We start from the raw sequence: 19520 nt of genomic DNA on the forward strand, positions 1-19520 counted from the left end.
ATGCCTGCGAGCAAAAAAGGGCCTGATAGCCCAAGTGGCAGATTCAAGAAGCCATCTTAGGAAAATCACAATCCCACCTTCAATAGTAGGAAGCACAAATTCTTTGCAATAATTTTTCTTCATACCATTAACACTGAGAGTCAACGTGGTGTAGTGATTTGAGTGTTAGACTTCGGCTCTGGAGATTAAATGCTTGCAGTTTGATTCTCTGCTTGGCCATTGTTTGATTCTCCGCTTGGCCATGAAAACCCAGTGGGTGACCTTGGGTGAGTCACACCCTCTCAGCCCCAGAAAATCCATGATAGGTTTGCCTTAGGGTTGCCATAAGTCAGAAATGATATGAAGGCACACAACAACAACTGCTAGCATTTAATCAGACAGAGTAGATGCTTCTGGATACAGCCTTTGAAACCTATCACTTATCCTAAAAGCTATGTGGATCAAGAAATCTGAAGTATTTTGCATGTCTGAATGTAGAGGGACTGCCAGTGCAATCCTATTTATCACTACTAAGAATTAAATCTCACTGACCTCATCTGAACTCACTTCCAATGTTAAGCAGTTCAATAATAATATCACACATATAACATATAATATTATGTCTTTATATTTATCCTTCTTAAAAGTAAGTCTTCAAATTCTATGTGTACATGGGACTGTAACCATGAAGTCCCAAGACTCCTTTACTAAAATTCACAGATGTCTGGACTGGATTAATTATGTTATAAAATGATCTCTTCCTTTATGACACTTCATTTTGTCCTTACTGCAGGAATTAATAGTAGGAGTAGTTTGATGACAGAAGTTAATATTAGGGGCGAGGGGCAGTCAGCTTCCTGACTGGACATCTTCAAGAACAGGCTGGACAGTCATCTGTTCTATCTCAGGCTTTCCTGCATTAGTGTACTGGATGGTTAGTTTGAAAAGCCTCCACTCTCAACGCTATGCACAAGTTTTAGCTGAGGGCCTTTTCACACTACAGTTATAGCACAATAATTCCACTCTAATTGACACAGGCTGCACGCATGCAGCAGAAATACTCCAGTTTGATATCACTTTATCTCATACACCGATTCTACATTTGTAGTCTGGTGAGACATTTAGCCTTCTTTGTCTGTTATGACTCTCATGCCATAACAAACTACAATTCCCAGATGCATTGAGCTATGGCAGTTAAAGTGGTGTTAAGCTGCATTAATTCTGTGGTGCAGATTAGACCTTATTTCCAACCCACAGAATCTTGGGATTTGCAGCTTTGAAATTTAGAATTCTGGCCAGAGAGCTCCAGTGCCTCCCTAAACTACAAGCCCCAATATTCCATAAGAGACAGCCATGGCAGTTAAAGTGGAACTGTAGACCTCTAACGTATGTCATTTGAAAAGATCCTGGTATAGCATCATTTTCCAGGGCTGGAACTATGCAGTACCATTACTAAAACTGTTAGCAGTGTTTCTTCAAAAGGTCCTTTAAACAATCTACTGCAGTCAGGCCACAAATGCAGATATGAACCCTTCCCCCATCTTTCTGATTCCCATTGAAGTTCTGGATTTAAAGACCACCTCAGCCAGCAAGGCATTAGTAGTAGATGGATAAGCAGCCTGACATTCACCAGATCTTTTGGACTGGACCATCAAGCCCCAGCCCACACAACCCATGGCTTGCAGTGATCACAAGAACTGTAATCCAACAGATGATGAGTAACAGATTGCCTATTCTGTACATCAGGGTATGCCTTTTCAATATTTGGGGCCAAAATTCCCATGAGGCACAGCTTGTATAGTGAATGGATGGGGCGATGGGATGTGCAGTCTAACAAACCAGCTGTAAACAACCTTAAATTAGATGGACAAAGGGTATAACTTCATATGAGACACTTTTCTATGTGCCAAATATATGTTAAGGACTAATGAAACCGATAAATAATGTAATGTAGGAACCCTGTTAATTTGTCCTAGCAAAATCAATGTGGGGTAGTTACCTGGGATTTAAGGAGTGCAGTGTGACCCCATTAAAGTGATCAGGTGTGGTATAATGCCCATGTTTACATAAGTAGACAGTTTATATAAATTCAATGTAGATGATGAATTTAACAAAATAGTTAAAGAGTTCCTGTACCCTGGATCAAACATTGATCAGAAAGTGAAGTCAAGAAATCAGAAGAAGAGTATGAATGGGAAGGGCAGCTATGAAAAAACTAGACAAGATTCTAAAGTGTAAAGCTATACATCTGAGCACTAAAGGTAGAATTGTCCAAGCCATGGTGTTCCCCATCGCCATGTATGGATGTGAGAGCTGGACAGTGAAAAAAGAGAATAAGAAGAAAATAAACTCATTTGAGATGTGGTGCTGGAGAAGATGGCTGAGGATACCATGGACAACCAAAAAGACAACCAAATGGGCCCTCAAATAGATCAAACCTGATCTGGAAGCCAAGTTGGTCAAACCGAGGTTGTCGTACTTTGACCACATCATGAGAAGACACAATTCATTAGAAAAGACATTAATACAGTACTAGAAAGTAGTAAATAGTAGAAAGAGAAAAGACCACACACCAGGGGGATAGACTCAATCATGGAGAGCATGGGCCTGAACCAGAGCAGGGGCCGGCTTGGCATAGTGGTTTGAGCATTGGACAATGACTCTGGAGACCAGGGTTCGAAGCCTGGCTCTGCTATGAAATACACTGGTTTGGGCAAGGCACACTCTCTCATCCTCAGAGGATGGCAATGGCAACTCCCCTCTGAAGAAACCTGTCAAGAAACCCCCATGATAGGTTCACCCTTAGGGTCACCATAAACCTGAAATGACTTGGAGGCACAAACCAACAACAAGACAGCAGAGCAATGAAGGATAGGGGGTCTTGGAGATGTCTCATGCACAGAGTCACCATGAGTAAGAGTATACTCGAGGACACAAAACAACAACAGGCTGACCAGATGTCATAACCACAAAAGAGGACAAGGCACAGTAAAATGTCAGACATTCAGGGAAAATATAGGGGGATTAAAAAAAATGGAAAACACTAATTAATGTTTCTTAGTCTTGCTCCAAATGGAGAACATTTTGAATTTCCTCCTGGACAGTTGGCTCAAATGGAGGACATGTACTGAAAAAGGAGAACTTCTGATCGCCCTGAACAACAATAACACCTGGCAATAGGACATACTAAAACAAATGACAGTACTTGCCCATAGGGAAACCATACCTGCCCCTAGAGAATCATTGGGGAATACTGGCCCATAGGGAAACATAGGAGAATATACTTGCCCATAGGGAATCATTGGAGAATGCTTGCCCATAGGGAAACATAGGGCAAGTATTCAAGGTTTTCCTATGGGCAAGTATTCTGCAGTAATTCTCTGGGGGCGAGTATGGCTTCCCTATGGGCAAGTGCTGTCATTTGTTTTAGTATGCCCCATGTAGCCATCCTGCCCCTGTGCCCCCTGGCCATTGGGGTTTTGTGGATGGGAAAGCCAAGCAAGTTCTCTTACCTGTCTTAGAGAGAAAAGGCAAAAGAAGCCCTGGGAGAGGAGGAAAGGCAGATTTCGGATTCTCGCAGCAGAGAGAAAAGGAAAAAAACCCTTAGCTGTAGTTTTAATCCCCCTGACTTTGGGGAAGGCAGCCAATGGAGAAGAGGGTTTTCCCCTCCCCAGCCTCCCCTCCCACCCCAAAGGCTTTGGCCATACAAGGCGAAAGAATGCGGGTGGCAGCAGCCCAGCTGTGCGACGCTGGAGTTGGGATGCAGCAGGCTCAGCACCAGAGGCGGGGAAGCAAGCATGCTGCCTTATATAGACGCAATGGGGTCCAGGGAAGGGCTGGGAGCCCAACACTGGGGAAGCCCTGGAAAGGATGGAGCAGGCAGCTTCCTTTATAAGGGTACAGGCCAGGCAGAGGGCCCACAGGAGGCTCAGGAGTTGGCACAATGGCATGGCAACAAATTGGGAAAAAGCAGCAGCTGGGGATGGGTGGGAGGGAAGACAGAGAGGGCACTGGCATGGTTGGCATTTGTTCTTTTTCTTTCCTTGGGGATCTGAAACTTCCCTTCTCTTCCCTAACACAGAATAAAAACGCCTCTTATTAAACCTTTTTGTGACTTTTTCAGGCTATGAGGCCATGTTCTAGAAGAGTCACAGCCTCATTGCCTGAAAAACCCACAAAAAAGTATGGATGCCAGCCATGAAAGCCTTCGACTTCACACCTCTTCTTGTTTTTTGTGGGGTTTTCAGGCTGTGTGGCCATGTTCTGGAAGTGTTTATTCCTGATGTCTCACTACTGTGAAGATGCCAGCCAGAGAAGATTCTGGCAAAACATCACGAATAAACTCTTCCAGAACATGGCCACAGACCCTGAAAACCCCACAAAAAACTATGGATGCTGGCCATGAAAGCCTTCAACTTCACACCTCTTATTGTTTGTAGAGAGATCTTGTAGCACCTTTGAGACTAGCTGAATGAAAGAAGTTGGCAGCATGACCTTTCCTAGACTTTAGTCTACTTCCTCAGATGCATTTGGTAGAGTGGAAGCAAAGGCATCTGAGGAAGTAGACTGAAGTCTACACAAGCTCATGCTACCAACCTCTTTCAGCGAGTCTCAAAGGTGCTACAAGTTGTTTGAGACTTACAGCAACCCTAAGGCAACCCTATTGTGGGGTTTTCTTGGCAGGTTTCTTCGGGGGGGGGGGGGTGCCATGGCCATTACTTACTGATTTCCTCATAATAATCAGTTTCAGACATCTGAAACATTGGTTCTCCCCAGATAAGCTGATCTCCGAGCCAAAGCAATGTTTGTTCATTCTAAACCTGCTGCAAGGTTATGTTGTGACCCTACCACATTTTTTTGCAAGTTTCTTCAGAGTGGGTTTGTCCTTGCCCTTCTCTGAGGCTGAGAGAGTGTGACTTTCACTCATGGTCACCTAGTGTGTATGCATGGCTGAATCAAATTTTGAATCCTGGTCTCCAGACTCATAGTAAACGTTTGAACCACTACACCAAACTGGCTCTCATAAAAGCTATAGGCATGCCCAAGTTTTTGTTTTTTAAACAGGAGCAAGGGGTGTTCTTCTCTGTACCTCCTCCTGGCAGAAAGTGATACTGCGGGAGTAGTGGACTGTGATGCCCATTAATATTTGGGGGCATCTACACTGTTTAAATCTCAATATATTGAGCAAAAGCAAGCCATTTTCTCTCAGTCTGTCAGCTGAAGTATATAGCTAATAACACTGGAATACTACATCATATGAGAGTCAGTGTGACATAGTGGTTTGAGTGTTGGATGATGGCTCTGGAGATCAGAGCTCAATTCCCAGGTCAGCCATCAAACCCATTGGATAGGTGACCCAGTGGATTTCATGGCTGAGTGGGAATCGAACCCTGATCTCCAGACACTTAAACCACCACTGGGGAGGGGGATAAGGGGCATAATCTTCTCAATAGGCTCAGGCAAAGCAAACTGCTGCAAGCCTCTCCTCACTTGTGTATTCTTCGTTAATAATTTTTGCCATATAGGCCAAGGCCATACTCTGATGTTCCTTTATACCTGTGAAATGTTGGAGGATATGCTTTCTCGCTTTCTGCAGTGTTTGCCTGGATTGGCTCATCCTCTCACAGTTTATTAGAGCTTGGACAGTAGGTGGGTTCATTTGCAGTAGGTGGGATCATTTTTCAGCAGAAGGGCTGCATTCCTTCCTGGCTAACAGAGGTGGGGTGGGTGGAGGATGCATACTAATGGTGGGTGGAATTGCAAACTGCTTCTCTTTAAGGCCCCCGAGTCTGGGCAAATAGAGCATTTAATCAGAAACTCAGACACAAAACAAATCATGTCAGGCTACAGATTTTATACTGTTTGGCATGAGCTCTTTAAAAAAAAAATCATTTCTTCATGCAAGCGTAGGGCCAGATAGATTCATCTAGAGCAAATGCTCCAGATCCCTCATTGTGTTAAAGTGAAAAGGTGTGTCTTGCTTCTTCCTTTTCCCCATTCATTTCCCGAAGTTCCCAATATTGCTGATATCAATAGTTTCCGTATTTCAGCAATGGAGTAAAAATACATGGGAATCAGGCCGCTACTCTGATGGACATTGTAGAACTAAAAATAAGTTCATACGTGAAGATTTTTGTGCTGCTTTTATACTTAGTATTAATTAATAAATTAATATCTGTGCTGTTCCCATAACAGACCCAACTTTTCCAGGAACAGGTGCAGTTGGTACACTTCCTGATCACTACTAAGACTTGGGTCTCTGGGCTCAGTACTGAATCCAAAGAGACCCTGAAAACACAGGATTACAGTCTGTGAGTACAGCTGGATTCAGCACTGAGCCTGGAGACAAGAGGCAGTGTGGTGTAGTAGTTTGAGGGTTGGACTATGACTAGAGACCAGGGTTCAAATCCTAGCTTGTCATGTAAACCCATTGGGGGGGTCTGGGGCAAGTCAGCGTCAAAGGATGGCAATGGCAAAATCCCTCTGAAGAAACATGCGAAGAAAACCCCAGTATAGGTTCACTTTAGGGTCACTAAAAGTTGCAAATTACTTGAAGGCACACAACAACAATAAAGAGGGAGGATTAATAAAATATATGAAATTCATTTTGAGTGCATTGTTTATAATCCAGATAGAGACCCCTTTAACTGCCCTGGCTCAATCCTAGGGAATTCTGGGAAGTGTAGTTCTGTGAGGCATTTAGCCTTCTCTGTTAAAGAGCTCTGGTGCCACAATAAACTACAATTCACAGGATTCCCTAGCATTGAACCAGGGCAGTTAAAGCGGTCTCAAATGGAATTATTTCTGCAGTGTATTTTGGACCAATAGGTACATACCTGTTAGGGTTGCCATAATTCTCTACTAAAAACTGGGACAAAATTTAGACCAAAATATAGGACAATTGTAGGATAAAATTTAGCCCAAAATGTAGGACATTTAAGAAAAGTGGAGGGCCTTAAATGTCCTACATTTTGGGCTAAATTTTTATCCTACAATTGTCCTATATTTTGGTCTACATTTTGTCCTACATTTTATCCCGGTTTTTAGTAGAGAATTATGGCAACCTTAACCTCAGTGTAAGTTCAACTGAACTCAGTGGGTCTTATTTTTTGAACATATAGTCCTATGCACATTTTGTGGGAGAAAGCTCCATATTGTATGGGGTTGCTTCTGGATAAACATGCCTAGGATTCTGCCATTAGTATATTTGTCTCTTGGATTATTTGGATTACCTTCTTTGGACTGAAGAAAATGGTACTGCCCATCTTACTGGGGCAACTGTTCTAACTCTGAAGCAAAGCACTGTGCCATCCCAGCAAGTACATTTAGGGAACATTCCCACTGCAGTTTGCTCCAAAGCGGGATTTGGGGCAAACGACTTTCGTTCTCATTTGAAACTGCTACCGATCCTCATTGGATCGATTCCAGGAGGAAAGAAACGGGGCAAACCCAAATAACCCGGGGTTTCTTGACATTACATTGGAAGTGGGATTTTTTGGGAAGAATCAATTCTGAAGCGTTCCCAATACGTGGGAACACCAGATAAGAATCTATTCTTTTTTCTTTCTTTCTTTCTTTGGCAATAGAAATAATCAAAAACTCAATATATTACTAAAGCAACTGCTTGCTTTAACAATAGATCAATTTTTGATTCTTTTATTCAAAAATAATGTCTCTCGCCCTCCTCCTCCTCCTCCCAGATCCCCCAGACTTGCCTTGCTCCCTCTTCTGCAGTGCGGATGCAGCCCAAGACAAGCTCCCATTGAAAGCCACCGCCGCTTGCTCGGTGCTGGTGGGGCTTGCAGTGCTGCTGTCATGCCACCGCTGCTTGTCTGGTGCTCTGGCCGGGCTTCTGGCACTGCTGCCGCACCACCTCCGCTGCTCTGGAACTGGCAGGACTTGTGGCGCTGCTGCTGCTGCTTCTCCAGAGCTGGCAGAGCCTGCAGCACTGCGGCCACACCGGTAAAATGGCAGCAGTAGGAAGGAAAGAGCAAAAGTAAGCAGGAAGGAAGGAAGGAAAAGAAGGAGAGGGAGAAGGAAGGGAGGAGAGGGAAGGAAAGAAAGAAAGAGAGCCGCCTTCTTCCAGCTCCATCTAATGGGAATGACACACATTCCCAGCAAAAAAAGTGATTCTACAAAAGGTCCCTTTTCATAGTGAGAACGAGGGACCTTTTGGGAACCTCTTACAAAGTGGAGTGGAGCTGGATCAAGAAGCGGTTTATACCCCAAGTGGGAATGACCCCTTAGGCCCGTGATGGCGAACCTATGCCACACATGCCGGAAATGGCACTCCGGGCCATTTCGCCGGGCACGGGCCCTTGGAGAAGTAGAAACAGGCATGCGCATGCCTGTTCCTCCTCCTCCCTGCCATTTTTGGGCCTCCCGCTGTCTCTCGGAGACAGCAGGAAGCAAGAAAATGGCACTGGGGAAAAGGTTCAATGATACTGACATTTCACACCATTTTTGAGACTAATGGGTTCAGCGTCAGTGACTGATTCCTTGCCCCCCCGAGCAAAAGGGCCGAATACCCAAGTGCAGATGCAAGAAGCATCTTAGGAAATCACATCCCACCATTCAATAGTAGAAGCAAAATTCTTTGCAATAATTTTCCTTCTACCATTAACACTTGAGAGGTCAAGTTGTGGTGGGGTGGTATGTGATTTGAGTGTGTTAGGACTTCGGTCTGGAGATTTATAATGCTTGCAGTTTGATTCTGCTTGGCCATTGTGTTGAGTATCTCAGCTTGCCATGGAAACCAGTTGGGTGAAAATCTTGGTGTGAGGTTTTTTTTCATCACCCTTCCAGCCCAGAAAAATCATGATAGGTTTGTCCTTAGGGTTGCCATAAGTCAGAAATGATATGAAGGACACACAACAAATGCTAGTCAGTTTAATCAGAACAGAGGAGATGCTGTCGGGATGGATACAGCCTTTGAAACCTATCACTTAATCCGTAAAAGCTATGTGGAATAAGAAATGTAGTATTTTGCAATGTGTGAAATTGAAGGAGTGTTGAAATGCGTCGGATTGTAGATGGGACGGCTAGTGGTGTAATAGGTAGCAGTACGTAGATAGGAATTAAAGTCTGTCACTGACCGTCAGTTGAAACTCACTTGCCATATGTTAAGCGAGTGTAGTCAATAATAATATCACACATATACATATATATTGTCTTTATATTTATCCTTCTTAAAAGTAAGTCTTCAAATTATATGTGTACAGGGATGTAACATGAAGTCCAAAGACTCCTTTACTAAAATTCACAGAGTGCTGGACTGGGATTAATTATGTTAAGATCGCTTCCTTTAGCCCTTCACTTTTGTCCTTACGGCAGGATTATAGGTAGGAGTAGTTTGATGACAGAAGTTAATTTAGGGGCGAGGGCAGTCGCTGCCTGACTGGGACATCTTCAAGAACAGGCTGGACAGTCACTGTTCTATCCAGCTGTTCCTGCATTATGTACTGGATGGTAGTTTGAAAAGCCTCCACTCTCAACGCTATGCACAAGTTTTAGCTGAGGGCCCTTTTCACACTACAGTTATACAATAATTCCACTCGAATTGACACAGGCTGCACGCATGCAGCAGAAATACTCCAGTTTGATATCACTTTATCTCATACACCGATTCTACATTTGTAGTCTGGTGAGACATTTAGCTTCTTTGTCGTGTTTAGGACTCTCATGCCATAACAAACTACAATTCCCAGATGCATTGAGCTATGGCAGTTAAAGTGGTGTTTAAGCTGCATTAATTCTGTGGGTCAGATTAGACTTATTTCCAACCCAAGAACTTGGGATTTGCAGCTTTGAAATTTAGAATCTGGCCAGAAGCTCCAGTGCCTCCCTAAACTACAAGCCCCAATTCCTAAGGAGACAGCCATGGCAGTTAAAGTGGAACTGTAGAACCTCATACGTATGTCATTTGAAAAGATCCTGGTATAGCATCATTTTCCAGGGGGGAACTATGCAGTACCATTTACAAAACTGTTAGCATGTGTCTCAAAAAGGTCCTTTAAACAATCTACTACAGTCAGGCCACAAATGCAGATATGAACCCCCCCCATCTTTCTGATTCCCATTGAAGTTCTGGATAAAGCAACCTCAGCAGCAAGGCATTAGTGTAGATGGATAAGCAGCCTGACATTCACCAGATCTCTTTGAACTGGACCATCAGCCCCACCACACAACCCATGGCTTGCAGTGATCACAAGAACTGTAATCCAACAGATGATGGTAACAGATTGCCTATTGCTGTACATCAGGGTATGCCTTTCAATATTTGGGGCCAAAATTCCCCATGAGGCACAGCTTGTATAGTGATGGATGGGGCGATGGGATGTGCAGTCTAACAAACCAGCTGTAAACAACCTTAAATTAGATGGACAAGGGTATAACTTCATATAGACACTTTTTTATGTGCCAAAATATATGTTAAGGACTAATGAAAACCGATAAATAATGTAAGAGAGGAACCCTGTTAATTTGTCCAGCAAAATCATGTGGGGTAGTTACCTGGGATTTAAGGAGTGCAGTGTGACCCCATTAAGTGGATCAGGTGTGGTATAATGCCATGTTTACATAAGTAGACAGTTTATATAAATGCAATGTAGATGATGAATTTAACAAAATAGTTAAAGATTCCTGTACCCTGGATCAAACATTGATCAGAAAGTGAAGTCAAGAATCAGAAAGAAGAGTGAATGGAAGGGCAGCTATGAAAAACTAGACAAGATCTAAATGTAAAGCTATACTGACACCTAAAGGTAGAATTGTCCAAGCCATGTGTTCCCATCGCCATGTATGGATGTGAGAGCTGGACAGTGAAAAGAGAATAAGAAGAAATAAACTCATTTGAGATGGGTGCTGGAGAAGATGGTGAGATACCATGGACAACCAAAGACAACCAAATGGGCCCCAAATAGATCAAACCTGATCTGAAGCCAAGTTGGTCAAACCGAGGTTGTCGTACTTGACCACATCATGAGAAGACACAATTCATAGAAAAGACATTAATACAGTACTAAAAAGTGTAGATAGAGAAAGAGAAAAGACCACACACCAGGGGGATAGACTCATCATGGAGCATGGGCCTGAACCAGAGCAGGGGCCGGCTTGGCAAGTGGTTTGAAGCATTGGACATGACTCTGGAGACCAGGGTTCGAAGCCTGGCTCTGCTATGAATACACTGTGTGGGCAAGGCACACCTCTCATCCGCAGAGGATGGCAATGGCAACTCCCCTCTGAAGAAACCTGTCAAGAAACCCCCATGATAGGTTCACCCTTAGGGTCACCATAAACCGAATGACTTGGAGGCACAAACCAACAACAAGACAGCAGAGCAATGAAGGATAGGGGGTCTTGGAGATGTCTCATGCACAGAGTCACCATGAGGTAAGAGTAGACTCGAGGACACAAACAACAACGGCTGACCAGATGTCAAACCACAAAAGAGGACAAGGCACAGTAAAATGTCAGACATTCAGGGAAAATATAGGGGATTAAAAAAAATGGAAAACACTAATTAATGTTTCTTAGTCTTGCCCAAATGGAGAACATTTTGAATTTCTCCTGGACAGTTGGCTCAAATGGAGGACATGTACTGAAAAAGGAGAACTTCTGATCGCCCTGAACAACAATACACCTGGCAATAGACATACTAAAACAAATGACAGTACTTGCCCCATAGGGAACCATACCTGCCCCTAGAGAATCATTGGGGAATACTGGCCCATAGGGAAACAAGGAGAATACTTGCCCATAGGGAATCCAGGGAGAATGCTGTGCCCATAGGGAAACCATAGGGCAAGTATTCAAGGTTTTCCTATGGGCAAGTACTGCAGTAATTCCTGGGGCGGTATGGCTTCCCTATGGGCAAGTGCTGTCATTTGTTTTAGTATGCCCCATGTAGCCATCTGCCCCTGTGCCCCCTGGCCATTGGGGTTTTGTGGATGGGAAAGCCAAGCAAGTTCTCTTACTGTCTTAGAGAAAAGGCAAAAGAAGCCCTGGGAGAGAGGAAAGGCAGATTTCGGATTCTGCGCAGCAGAGAGAAAGAAAAAACCCTTAGCTGTAGTTTTAATCCCCCTGACTTTGGGGAAGGCAGCCAATGGAGAAGAGGGTTTTCCCCTCCCCACCTCCCCTCCCACCCCAAAGGCTTTGGCCATACAGGCAAAAGAATGGGTGGGGCAGCACCAGCTGTGCGACGCTGGAGTTGGGATGCAGCAGGCTCAGCACCAGAGGCGGGGAAGCAAGCATGCGCGCTTATATAGACGCAATGGGGTCCAAGGGAAGGGCTGGGAGCCCACACGGGGGAAGCCTGGAAAGGAGGGAGCAGGCAGCTTCCTTTATAAGGGTACAGGCCAGGCAGAGGGCCACAGGAGGCCAGGAGTTGGCACAATGGCATGGCAACAAATTGGGGAAAAAGCAGCAGCTGGGGATGGGTGGGAGGGAAGACAGAGAGGGCACTGGCATGGTTGGCATTTGTTCTTTTCTTCCTTGGGGATCTGAAACTTCCCTTCTCTTCCCTAACCAGAATAAAAACGCCTCTTATTAAAGCTTTTTGTGACTTTTTCAGGCTATGAGGCCATGTTCTAGAAGAGTCACAGCCTCATTGCCTGAAAAACCCACAAAAAAGTATGGATGCCAGCCATGAAAGCCTCGACTTCACACCTCTTCTGTTTTTTTTGTGGGGTGTTCAGCTGTGTGGCCATGTCTGGAAGTGTTTATTCCTGATGTCTCACTACTGTGAAGATGCCAGCCAGAGAAGATTCGGCAAAACCACGAATAAACTCTTCCAGAACGCCACAGACCCTGAAAACCCCACAAAAAACTATGGAGTGGCCATGAAAGCTCAACTTCACACCTCTTATGTTTGTAAGAGAATCTTGTAGCACCTTTGAGACTAGCTGAATGAAAGAAAGTTGGCAGCATGACCTTTCCTAGACTTAGTCTACTTCCTCAGAATGCATTTGGTAGAGTGGAAGCAAAGGCATCTGAGGAATAGACTGAAGTCTACAACAAAGCTCATGCTACCAACCCTTTCAGCGAGTCTCAAAGGTGCTACAAGTTGTTTGAGACTTACAGCAACCCTAAGGCAACCCTATTGTGGGGGTTCTTGGCAGGTTTCTTCGGGGGGGGGGGGTGCCATGGCCATTACTTACTGATTTCCTCATAAATCCATTCAGACATCTGAAACATTGGTTCTCCCCAGATAAGCTGATCTCCGAGCCAAAGCAATGTTGTTCATTCTAAACCTGCTGCAAGGTTATGTTGTGACCCTACACACATTTTTTTGCAAGTTTCTTCAGAGTGGGTTTGTCCTTGCCCTTCTCTGAGGCTGAGAGAGTGTGACTTTCACTCATGGTCACCCTAGTGGGTATAGCATGGCTGAAATCAAATTTTGAATCCTGGTCTCCAGACTCATAGTAAATGTTTGAACCACTACACCAAACTGGCTCTCATAAAAGCTATAGGCATGCCAAGTTTTTGTTTTTTAAACAGGAGCAGGGGTGTTTCTTCTCTGTAACCTCCCTGGCAGAAGTGCATACTGCGGGAGTAGTGGACTGTGATGCCCATTAATATTTGGGGGGCACTACACTGTTTAAATCTCAATATATTGAGCAAAAGCAAGCCATTTTCTCTCATCTGTCAGCTGAAGTAATAGCTAATAACACTGGAATACTACATCTATGTAGAGTCAGTGTGACAAGTGGTTTGAGTGTTTGGATGATGGGGCTCTGGAGATCAGAGCTCAATTCCCAGGTCAGCCATCAAACCCATTGGATAGGTGACCAGTGGATTTCATGGCTGAGTGGGAATCGAACCCTGATCTCCAGACACTTAAACCACCACTGGGGAGGGGGATAAGGGGCATAATCTTCTCAAAGGCTGAGGCAAAGCAAACTGCTGCAAGCCTCTCCTCACTTGTGTATTCTTCGTTAATAATTTTTGCCATATAGGCCAAGGTCATACTCTGATGTCCTTATACCTGTGAAATGTTGGAGGATAGGCTTTCTCGCTTTCTGCAGATGTTTGCCTGGATTGGCTCATCCTCTCACAGTTTATTAGAGCTGGGACATTAGGTGGGTTCATTTGCAGTAGGTGGGATCATTTTTCAGCAGAAGGGCTGCATTCCTCCTGGCTAACAGAGGTGGGGTGGGTGGAGGATGCATACTAATGGTGGGTGGAATTGCAAACTGCTTCTCTTTAAGGCCCCGAGTCTGGGCAAATAGAGCATTTAATCAGAAACTCAGACACAAAAACAAATCATGTCAGGCTACAGATTTTTAACTGTTTGGCATGAGCTCTTTTTAAAAAAAATTACATTTCCTTCATGCAAGCGTAGGGCCATAGATTCATCTAGAGCAAAATGCTCCAGATCCCTCTTGTACATTCTGCACTGAATGCACTTCGCGCGAATGCAGATTGGCCAATTTGAATCCTGCCAATGCGGAAGGACTCCCAGGTATGGCAGTACATTGCGTTATGACGCGAATTCAAATCGCCCAGTGCAGAAGACCCCCAGTTCCACACTCATCTGATAAGGGCTAATATTTGATCCATGGTATGGGAACTATTTTACTATCTTGATTTCCTCATTGTCTGAGCTGAATTTATGTATGGTAGGTCCTTGATGGTCATTATCTACAATCATACTTGTGGTCAATGGGTTTCTGTACAGTAGTGACATAGGCTGCTGCCACACTGAAGAATTAATGCAGTTTGACCCAGTTTGCTATGGAATTCTGGGATTTGCTGTTTTATGAGATATTCAGCCTTCTCTGTCAGAGAGCTCTGATGCCCCAACAAACTACAGGATTCCATAGGATGAAGCCATGTTAAAGCAGTATGAAACTGAAACAGTTTCAATATGTGATAGGTGTAAGTATATTTTAAGAGAGTCAGTATTGCATTTTAATATGTAGGTCCCAGAAATTGGATTCTAATTTTCCCCATCTGCTAAGTCAATCACATTAATCTATAACTCCCTATTTGAAAGAGTGTTTTAATCCCAACTTTCACTTCAATATTCACAACCCACAACAAGCCTGCAAAGCCGGTTCAGTGTGATAAAGGGCCCGTACAGACAGGCCAAAATAAAGCTGCTTTAGGTCACTTTGGAGGTATGCTGTTTATATAATGCATGCATCCTAAGAGGCCAGAAGCTGCACCAAAGCTGCGCTCAAGTCCTTACTGGAGCCTCTTAGGATGCATGCATCATTTAAACATCATACCTCCAAAGTGACCTAAAGCAGCTTTATTTTGGCCTGTCTGTACGGGCTCATAGTGATTTTATTTGGATCATGCTTCAATTTTACAGGGCTTATGTTCAGATGCTTCCCACATTTAAGCCTGACTGATTGCTCCTCAGTGGACTATACTCTTTTGTGAAGGGGGGGGGATAAACGTGGCCTTCCAGAGACTGCTGGACTGAAGCTCCCAGTATTGTACTGGCTACTAGGTTACAAAGAACTGCAGTCCAGCACATCTGGAGGCCATTATAACTCCCACTCCTGCCTTTGTCAAACATGGCTGGCACTGAGAGACCTGTAGGCAGAAAAGAGTGGAGAGGGGGAGAAAATGGAACAGAATTTGAATAATTTGAGAAATGCTAACTTATCAGTTCACTGTATGATTGTGGGAGCTGTACTCCAAAACATCTAGCGAGCCAAAATACCCAAACCTCTGGCCTAGTCTTATGCACACTTACCTAGAAGTAATCACCAATTAATACTGTAGGAGAGGAGTAGGAATTGTACATTTTGTATTGGACTTATTATTATTATTATTATTATTATTATTATTAAACTTTATTTCTAAAGCACTGTAATTATACACAGCACTGTACAAAGTCAGTAAAATTAAGGGATATATAAAAGCCTGCCCGAGGCATACACTCTAAAAGTAGTAACAATTAGATAGAGGAATAGATAAAATTACAGTGTAGGAAAGAAAAGACAAATAAAAAAAACAACATCAGATATAAAATCAAATCACATCAAACATTATCAGACAGCCAGATGACAATCACTTATTTTACAAAGCCATCATATCCACATTTGCCTTTTTAAAAATATGTAACCATGTTTGGGATTAACAATTTAAGGGGTTTTATATTGTCTTAAATTATATTCTGTGGGTGATTTACCAAAAGAAAACATAATAAGCTAAGATCCATAATATTATTTTTAAAAAGCAGCACAAACTAGTCAGCAGGGTTAAAAACCTTTTATCTTAAAAGCCAAAGAAAATAGGAATGTCTTCATTTGACACTAAAACATGCATATCTGCAGTTCTGCATTTGCAATACTGCAAATTTCCAGTATTTTGTCCTTCAAAGAGAAAAAAACTTTGTATTCGGTCCAGTATGCTGTCCTTCAAAGAGAAAAGGCTTTGTATTCTGTCCAGTATGCTGTCCTTCAAAGTAACAAAGGCCAATTACATACAAAAACATAAATGGTGAATCTGGCAGAAAGACATTTGGAAACACCTGTATTATACTGGTACATTGTTGCAGATCCTGTACAGTTTCCTGCTAAATGAATATACGCTCAACCTAGGTTTGTTAGTGATATAAAATGACCTTAAGACTATTGCTCCAATTTGGGCATATTTATGGTCCACTATAGATATACCTTGAGTAATGAAGGAGATGTGTTCCTCGGCATTAGTTGTTTAACAGAAAATTTGGTACCAAAGGCATAAATAACATGGAAAAACACAGATAAGTTTCTATATCACAAGAACAGTAGTTCAACATGTTCCAGCAAACTTTCCCCCAAAAAATATGCTCACGTGAAATGAAATAATCAGGTCATGTAAGGCTTGTATAAGTAAACAAAAAGAGTCTGAACCTTCTATAGATCACATGAACGCTTTTTCCACACGGCATTTTCTTTCTCAAGTCTCTACTTTTCTTATGATTTCCATGTTAGTGGCCAAACTTACAAGGCTAGTGTGGCAGGCATATCTACTTGCTTCTTTTCTCTGTCTTCTTGTTCTCCCATACTCAATTTGGATTGTGGAGGGAGCTGCTGTTTACCTTGCAGGTTGTAGGGAGGAACACACAGCAACAACAAAGGTTGGCTAGAGTACAATCCCATTCTTTCCCAACCCAAGCATTATTGCATTTTTTTTTATTACAGACATCCTGTTGTGTTTCTCTGACCATTCTTGACCATCCTTCCAATGCTGATGGTGCTAAAAAAAGGAGCTTCTTTGTCAGAAGCTTTGTTAACTGAGGTACGCCTGTAGTTACAGCAAGTACTGATATGTTTGGAAACAGGTATTAACATTGTATGGATCAAAAGCTGAAACTGGCCAATGCAATCTTCTCTGTCCAGGAAATTGGACATCAATGAAGGTTGAAAGATGCATTCTGCTGTATATGTATTTTACATTTATATTTGAAACCAGGGCCAGCTCTGCCATTATGCAGAAAGAGGTAACTACCTCAGGTGGCAGGTGCTTGGAGCAATATCATGCATCTAATAAAATGAGCTGAGATCCATGGAAACCTATGTGAAACAGGAACACTCAGTTTTCATGGCACCACAAGTTTCTTTTCTTTTAGCTCTCCAGTTGCCCTTTCTGAACCCTGTGACCACTCTCCTCTCTTGGGGCATTATCACATCGGAGGAATTTCTCAATTTCGAAAGAAAAGAAAGTGGGGCCAGTTCAGAAATGAATGCAATTACGTGAATGGTTATTACACCACAGAAGAACACAGCACCCATCCCAAAATGAAAGTGCGAATGCAAAATAAATTATCATATGAGTATGTACCCATCATAGTTTGGAATTCAAATTAATATCTCTGCCAAATGTGCAGTGAGGACAGAATTGGATCATGACCTTTTTACACTTCCAGCGGGGCTTGCTTCCGGTTTTGCCATGTTTCACATTATTTGTTCATTTGTTTGCCTTTATTTCACATTATTTAGGCAATGCACCAGTTCAAAACCAGTCCAAAAATAACCTTCTACTTGGTTTCAGCATTGGACTATGAGTCTAGAAGGCAGGGATCGAATCCCACTGGATGACCTGGTGCAAATCACATTCTCTCAGCCTCCTCAGAAAATGGCAGTGGCAGACCCCATCTGAATAAACCTGCCAAGAAAACCCTGTGACAGGGTTGCCCTAGGGCCACCTTAAGTTGGAAACGACTTGAAGCCAAATAACAACATTGGACAAGTCACACTCTCTCAGCCTCGGGGGTGGCCATGGCAAACCTCCCCTGACTAAATCTCCCCAGAGAACCAGGAGGGTTGGAGAGGGAAGAAGGGCTTGTCACCAGGAAGGGACCTCGTGAAACCCCAGGACCCAAATCCAGCCAGGCTCCTCCTCGCATCCCAAAGGCTCAGTATCCCAAAACCTGGGGGGTGAGATCCCAAGCTCTGCCCCGCTGGAGTTCCTGTGATGCAGTTAGCCATATGTGGTATGCCTAGCAATGACGTCAGAGGGAATCCCTTTCTCACAGCCCCCCCCCCCACCTTTCAAGTGCCTCTGGACAGAATGGCGGAGGTAGTAGGAGGCATGTTCAGCATTCTGTGCTTCCTCCAAAAAGAGCTCCCCCCCTCCCCAGGCAGCACAGGAGTACTTATCTCCTGTGTACTTCATTTTCCGGCCCCTTTGCTCCTAGAGGGAGCAGCCAGAGAGCACAGGAGAGAAAATTGCAGCCAGCAAAGGAGCTTGGGAATTGTAGCGTGATTTGAAAGCAATCCAAGAACGACCGAGACATGTGTTCCATACCTGGCAAATTTGAATTGAACACAACTTTGGAGTGGAACAGGATTTGTAAATTCTATACAGTGGTACCCCGGGATACGAAATACCCAGGTTACGAAATTTCCGGGATACGAAAAAATCCCATAGGAAATAACTGTTCCGGGTTACGAATGTTTTTTCGGGTTACGAAAAAATTTTTGGTGCTTTTCGGCGCTATTTCACACGAAATTGCGGCTTTTCCCCATTAGCGCCTATGGGTTTTCGGCTTGCGAAGGCTTTTCGGGTTATGAAAGCGGCCGCGGAACGAATTAATTTCGTAACCCAAGGGAGCACTGTATTTCCCCAAATTTACTCATCTCTCGGATGCTCCAGGATTGGGTTTGAATTGACTAAAGATTGCCTTCAATTACGTGTGATAACCTCTGCAGCAAAAACGTGAAACCCCATGATTACACCCAGGATGACACTGCATTAACCTTCCAATTTCCCCCGTGTGATAACGTTCTTGGAGAACAAAGCTATGTATGCCATATAACCTCTTCCTATTGCACTAACAAAATTGTTGTACTTTGCTATATGACCAACACAGCTACCCTGGATATGTTTCCTTATCTTATTGGCATTGCTAAAGTAAAATTCAACAGCAAGTCCAGTCATATACCCTCCAGCTGTGCCAATTTAGCAGGAACAGTCCCAATTATTCCTCTGTTATCCCACTTTTTCAGATGCATTTGAAATGTCCCAGATTCTCCCACTTCCCCTCCTTGTCCTCAGTTTATTTCAGTTGCTGCCAACGGAGTGCAGAAGTAGTTTGCATT

General features: G+C 43.5%; 1 protein-coding gene across 1 annotated transcript in view; it reads right to left on the reverse strand.

The window, feature by feature from the left end:
* The window catches only part of MYL9 (myosin light chain 9), a 38245-nt gene extending 34601 nt beyond the window's left edge, over positions 1–3644 (reverse strand). Inside the window, exon 1 of the mRNA XM_042465873.1 lies at positions 3492–3644. The gene's annotated coding sequence lies outside the window, so the exon portion shown is untranslated. The remainder of the gene's footprint in view (positions 1–3491) is intronic.
* Between the last annotated feature and the right edge of the window lie 15876 nt (positions 3645–19520).

This window comes from Sceloporus undulatus, chromosome 4 (genome assembly GCF_019175285.1).
Source record: "Sceloporus undulatus isolate JIND9_A2432 ecotype Alabama chromosome 4, SceUnd_v1.1, whole genome shotgun sequence".
Lineage (NCBI taxonomy): Eukaryota > Metazoa > Chordata > Lepidosauria > Squamata > Phrynosomatidae > Sceloporus > Sceloporus undulatus.